Here is a 7,410-nt window from a genome sequence, read left to right as displayed (position 1 = left end):
TCAGTTTTAATCTACAGGTCATAACCAATAGATTGTGGTCAGAGTCCACATCTGCCCCTGGAAATGTCTTACAATTTAAAACCTGGTTCCTAAATCTCTGTCTTACCATTATATAATCTATCTGATACCTTTTAGTATCTCCAGGGTTCTTCCATGTATACAACCTTCTATCATGATTCTTAAACCAAGTATTAGCTATGATTAAGTTGTGCTCTGTGCAAAATTCTACCAGGCGGCTTCCTCTTTCATTTCTTAGCCCCAATCCATATTCACCTACTACGTTTCCTTCTCTCCCTTTCCCTACACTCGAATTCCAGTCACCCATCACTATTAAATTTTCGTCTCCCTTCACTATCTGAATAATTTCTTTTATTTCATCATACATTTCTTCAATTTCTTCGTCATCTGCAGAGCTAGTTGGCATATAAACTTGTACTACTGTAGTAGGTGTGGGCTTCGTATCTATCTTGGCCACAATAATGCGTTCACTAAGCTGTTTGTAGTAGCTTACCCGCGTTCCTATTTTCCTATTCATTATTAAACCTACTCCTGCATTACCCCTATTTGATTTTGTGTTTATAACCCTGTAGTCACCTGACCAGAAGTCTTGTTCCTCCTTCCACCGAACTTCACTAATTCCCACTATATCTAACTTTAACCTATCCATTTCCCTTTTCAAATTTTCTAACCTACCTGCCCGATTAAGGGACCTGACATTCCACGCTCCGATCCGTAGAACGCCAGTTTTCTTTCTCCTGATAACGACATCCTCTTGAGTAGTCCCCGCCCGGAGATCCGAATGGGGGACTATTTTACCTCCGGAAGTGACCTTAAATGTTAAATTTCCTGATATGGACAGTAATTTTTCTAACATAGATGCTAAGTTCACTGAAGAGCAAGCATCTATATGTGCTAAATTCATTGATCAACAACAGACTTTAGAAATTAAGTTTCCTGAAGAACAGGCTAATTTAATTGCAATTTTGGGAGGCTAAACTAGCCGAACAACAGGCTAAAGTCGATTGTAAGTTTTACACTCTAAAGTCAAGATTATCAAATCTAGACAAGGAAGATATTAGGATTATTGATCGTGTCGATGAAATGAATACTTTTTCAGAACAATTTGGGGTTATGTCTGAAAAGGTTATTCCTTTGGCTGAGAATAACATCTGTATCACGGAAGGAGTAGAGGGATTTTCAGGTCTTATAAATGTGTTAGAGAAAAATTCGTGGGGTAAAGTGGATACTTATACGCTAAATCAATCTAAGAAACTGGGGGAAAATCTATCCGAATGAGTAGAAAACAAAATAGTAAAAATTAAGGGAAAAGTACGTTTGGCCTTTGAGAGCACCGAACAGACACGCAAAAGCATGAAATCTAACTGCGAGAGAAAACGCCTGCGAATGCAACATAGTACGTGTGTAGGTGAACCGTGGGAAACGAATAGCCAATCAGATGAGGAGGATGATACCTACGTTCAGAGAGGATGTATTTCGTCGTTAAAAGTCGAACATAGTATTTTCAAAAGTCTACAGTTTCCCATATTTTCAAATGAAAAGAATAATATCAACCCCAGAGAATTTATAAATTAATTTGAAAGAATATTTACCCGTCGTTGGACGGAATGTAATAAATTACAGTTTATAGTGTCGAGGATTGTAGGAGAAGCAGTGCTATGGACCACTGAAGATAGTGAGACCTGTAACACGTGTTCTGAATTTGAGAGATTATTTCTAGCTAAATATTGGTCGTTAAGTAAACGAGAGAAACAGCGTAAGGAAGTATATCAACCAGAATCTTATAACTCGAAAAAGGAAAAACTTAGGTAGTATTTTGAACGCTACTTGAACAAAAAGCGTAATTCAACAGAACCATTTTTAAGTAGAAAAGTGATTCGAATATTGAAAGAAAAGCTACCTTTGAATATTCGAGAGAAATTAATTCATGTTACCGATTCTGACGTTGAACAGTTCCTATGTTTGATCGATTCAATCGACATGCTCCTGGAGGATGCAAAACAGTGGCATAATAATAACAACAACCATTATTATGCTAAGAGCAACGCTAGTAATATCGCGTGGAATAGTGGTAATCAGATTAATAGTCATTCTGGAGAATGTAACCGAAATAACGGTAATTCTAAGAACGGTAATGAAAATTTGGATCTCTCGTAAAAGAAGAATCAGAGTTGGAAGACGAATTATCAATATTCAAAAGGGAATCTTGTGGGAAAAGACAACCAAGTGCCTGGAGCGGGACTATGGAACCTTTAACTCTCCAAGTCTCTGCTCATCATTATTTCCTGTTTGATTCTGGCCTGTCACCTTGGAACAGTATTTGTTTAAAAATGCGTCACGAAACTCTTCGTATGACGTGCACGTTTTTGCAATGTTCCACATGCATTCTGCCGATGTTCCCTCGATATGTGAACATACAAAGCCCAGTTTGTACATCAGAGGCCAGTGAGGTGATGTCTATAAATCAAATTGTCCAATAAAAGTGTTTGGGTGTAAAACATTACCCTAGTCTTTGTAATGCGGAATTTTCGTACAGAGATAAAATGCTTCAAATGGAAAATTTCATTATAATTTCTTCCCACTCGGCCTCCCTCATTCTCACTTGATGCTAACTTTTCTTGTCTACCGTTACCTTTGGCGTCCTCTTTTCTAATCCCTGTCAAGTTTTCATCACTGGAAAAATGTTCGGTGCTACGCATTATCGCGTAACAATTATGCATATGAAATATCTCATTGCTGTTCTCCGTATTCGCAATTTTCGACCCAGTCGTGCACTATGTAGAGGCGGCGGACATATCTCTAGCGATATTTCGATGCTCTGCAGATACGCTTTCAGTCTGTAGTTGACGAGCAACTCTTACATTCGAGCATATTCTACATCTACATCTACATCTACATCCATACTCCGCAAGCCACCTGACGGTGTGTGGCGGAGGGTACCTTGAGTACCTCTATCGGTTCTCCCTTCTATTCCAGTCTCGTATTGTTCGTGGAAAGAAGGATTGTCGATATGCTTCTGTGTGGGCTCTAATCTCTCTGATTTTATCCTCATGGTCTCTTCGCGAGATATACGTAGGAGGGAGCAATATACTGCTTGACTCTTCGGTGAAGGTATTGTTCTCGAAACTTTAACAAAAGCCCGTACCGAGCTATTGAGCGTCTCTCCTGTAGAGTCTTCCACTGGAGTTTATCTATCATCTCCGTAACGCTTTCGCGATTACTAAATGATCCTGTAACGAAGCGCGCTGCTCTCCGTTGGATCTTCTCTATCTCTTCTATCAACCATATCTGGTACGGATCCCACACTGCTAAGCAGTATTCAAGCAGTGGGCGAACAAGCGTACTGTAACCTACTTCCTTTGTTTTCGAATTGCATTTCCTTATGATTCTTCCAATGAATCTCAGTCTGGCATCTGCTTTACCGACGATCAACTTTATATAATCATTCCATTTTAAATCACTCCTAATGCATAATCCCAGATAATTTATGGAATTAACTGCTTCCAGTTGCTGATCTGCTATTTTGTAGCGAAATGATAAGGGATCTATCTTTCTATGTATTCGCAGAACATTACACTTGTCTACATAGAGATTCAGTTGCTAATATCTTCTGGACCTGCACGTGTTCGTGCTGAGTTTAAACAGCATCTTTATGTTTCTGCTATTTCCAAATCGCCTACTATTTCTTTTCTGAGATGTGATTTTTGACTAGATTGCGACCTGACTTCCTGAGATAATTGCTTAATTTCGCTTTCTATGTTTTGTTTAAATTGGGAGAGCTCCGTGTCAATGCCTTATTTGACGCATTTTCTGTCTTTTGTAGCTGCGTTATTTCTATTTGTTTCATGCGCCTCTGCAACTTCGTTAATGCATCTCTACCTAACTTTGTCGTGTTTTCTGTCTTCTCTAATGTTTCAAGAGCAATCCGCTTTGCCCTCCTCGCTAGTAATAGCGCCTCATTCGGGGTTCTTCTGACTTCCACAATCTCTCGTTTTGTTCGGAGCATCGCTACCTCATTTTTCACCTCCCTCGTTTCATGTTTTATCGACTGAATCTCGACACTAAGGTTTTGAATTTTACTTCCCATTTCACCCCTAACGTTTTGAATTTTACTTCCCATTTCAGCACTAACGTTTTGAATTTTATTTCCCATTTCTGAGCTGACATTCTGAATTTTACCTCCCATTTCACTTCCCATTGCTTTTGTGTATGCAAGGATGTCAAACGCACCTGTGTTATCTAAATCTTCTCTCCTATATGTCTTTCTCTTCTTCTACTCTTAGGTGATCTCCCCTTTTCCCTTTCAATTTCTTGGTATTCAAGAAAGTCAACACCGCGTAACCCTGATATGCTGCCTCGTGGTGACGTCACTGACGGGCGATCTACCACGATTCTTAGTTGTTTCGCATTCACTTGGACTCCCTACATTATAGTCCCGTATCTTTACGATTGCCTCAGTGTATCTTTGTTCCTCATCTTCACTATCAGATTGCCCACCTCAGGTTTCACTGTGTCCATCATCCTCAGAAAGTTCCCTTGGATCGGTATTCTCCTCACCTATGCCTTGTGCTGCTAACAAACCTACTGTTTCCCATCGCATAGGCTTTCTTGACAACCACGTGTATCTGCAATTTCTGTATTGGTATAACTAGTGATCTGTTGTGCTACAAAGCGCGTTTTCGCCCTAGTTATCATGGACTGATCCCTGATAACAGTTCTCTCTTAAAAGTACACACAATTTACACTATCCACATTTATTATGTAATCGGCATGTAACATAAAATATCTACAACAAACAAGCTAGACTAGTGGCAACGTCATGAACGAGCAGTGTCATTACAACGCAAAAAAAATACGACGACAAATCACGTAACATAAATATCAATAATTTTCAGCCAGTCTGCTGAAACGCAACGCCTCTGAAAATAAATACAAGAAAATACACAAATATTGTTTTTAATGTTATCACGCGACTTTACCACTTTAAACTACACACGCAAGCTGGGGATCACTATCAATAACACCTAATCATTATAAATGGGATTTTTTTTTAATATCTGATGTTTCAAACCACTTTATGACTACTATCAGAAGACTCTAAGTAGGAACCTCGTAGGGTAAGCCATATCCAAGATGCTACTCCAAGCAGGTGTAAAATGAATCTGCGCAACGGAAAATGTTCAAATGTGTGTGAAATCTTATGGGACTTAACTGATAAGGTCATCAGTCCCTAAGCTTACACACTTAACCAAAATTATCCTAAGAACACACACACACACACACACACACACCCATGCCCGAGGGAGGACTCGAACCTCCGCCGGGACCAACTGCACAGTTCATGACAGCAGCGCCCTAGACAGCTCGGCTAATCCCGCGCGGCTCAATGGAAAATATTTAATGCAAAAATCAAGATTTGGCCCTGACTGACTACCCCCTGAAGCAGATCTTGGGATCTCTTAGTTGTGATATTATTTCCTCCTTCTTGCTCTTTAACATACAAAGTACAACCTAAACATAAATGAATGATTAAGGAAACTAGTAACTACTAAATGATAAATGTTGTTTCTACTTATACATTAATTGTAGATTAAAAATAGCTTTGTATTACAAATGTTTATACTTCCTAACTCATATTACTTATCAATTGTCCAAATCTAACCCTTTTTATGGCTAGCGATCTAATATAAATAACACGAGACGACTGACATCATCTGCATACCAAACACTAGAAGACACTACTTTTAAAAATGATCTACAGTGGTGTGCAACCTCAGTGGAATACTGTCTTCTCCTCTCTGTATTCTACAGACTAGAAACGTGAACTCCCAACCACAAGGACAAAATTCAGATAAAGTCTCTACGTGAGTATAGAAAGAAGAGGTGCTCTCAATCACTTAACGCTGCTCAACGACGACTCCCTACCCAGAGGCGAAGTCCAGAATCGTAGTTCACAACAGTACAGTGCCTAACCGTTCTAATTATAAAATCCACTGAAAGCATAGACAGCAAGTACATCTCTATCAAGAAAAGCTGATACTGAGCGACCGTCAAGTACGGGCGGTCAAAACGGAAGACTTCTTTCTCTCCACCGCTGGCTTCCCAGCAAAGCTCGGCTCCCCTCCCTTGTAACTGAAGAAGGCGAATCATATTCTCGAAACCACGGAATATTCTACCTCTCTGCAGATTCTTCCGAACGCCGACCAACCATATTTTAGTCTTTTGTCGTCCAGCGCGGAATGTTTGTAAGGAAATACATATCCTTGTTAATTAGGAATACATACAATGGTGCGCTTCTCAGAGTAAAATTCCTCAGAAATAACCCAACCTGCATTATTTCTGAGGGAACACTTCCTCATTCCTCTCCGCTGCGTCCAAGCTTCTCAGAGTTTCCGAAGTATTATCTGGTTATCCTTCTGGCCCCACTACAATACTGGCCGGCCGCCGCTGTATTGTGCTTCAGTGTTCAGGTGCCCCAAACATCTGTCTTGGCTACTTCCGTTGTCAAGCAGGACCAATACACCTGTGCAGGATTTTCCACCCAGGGCTTGAGTTACGCCCTCCATTTCATTTCCACTGGCATTCCAACCTCTACTAGTATAGGCAATCATTCATTACGCCGTTTTGATAATAAAGACTCTCCGTCACCTTTAGTGCAATAAGCATTAACAACTATTTACAAGATGTATAGTACAATGTCAGTCTTCTTTAAATATTAATATATACGATGTACAGCCTATCAAATGATACCTAATTCCGGTTGTAAATCACGGCAAATTTTGTAGATGAGTGCTTGTAAGGGGCGAAATTATAGCCACCTTACAACACAAAATACAGTATCTGGCATATGAAATCCCTCACGCTCCCCCGCCCCCACCCCCACCCCTCTAACAGCCATATATGCATTTTTTGTTTTTTTTTTTCTTTTTAGGGCGCACGGTCCATGAAATTAACCATCAACGGCTCACACATTACTCCATCACCTTTGTTTCGGACAATTGGAATATTCCACAGATGAGATGATTTATTCTGGTAAACTCCTGACATAGCGCACCACCATACAAAAAATCACAAGGAGTCAAGCACAAGATCGAGGTGGGTAGATTTGGGTTTCTCGTAATGAGATTAATCTGTCCGGGAACTTTTCACACAACAGAGCGATTTTCTCCTGAAATGTTGGTTGATTTTGGAGAGGGACCAAACAGGGAGGTCGTCGGTCCCACCAGACTAGGGAAGGACGCGGAAGGAACCATCTCGGCACTTGTCTGAAGTGAAAAAAGCTAATGTAGAACGGCGGGACGCGGGTTTTAAATCGTCGTCCTCCCGAATGCGAGTCCAGTGTGCTAACCACTGCTCGCTTCCTGGAGTGTTGCAAGTTGCTCCGTCTTTTTG

The sequence above is a fragment of the Schistocerca nitens genome, chromosome 4, assembly GCF_023898315.1.
Source record: "Schistocerca nitens isolate TAMUIC-IGC-003100 chromosome 4, iqSchNite1.1, whole genome shotgun sequence".
Lineage (NCBI taxonomy): Eukaryota > Metazoa > Arthropoda > Insecta > Orthoptera > Acrididae > Schistocerca > Schistocerca nitens.
This window is presented reverse-complemented; position numbering follows the sequence as displayed.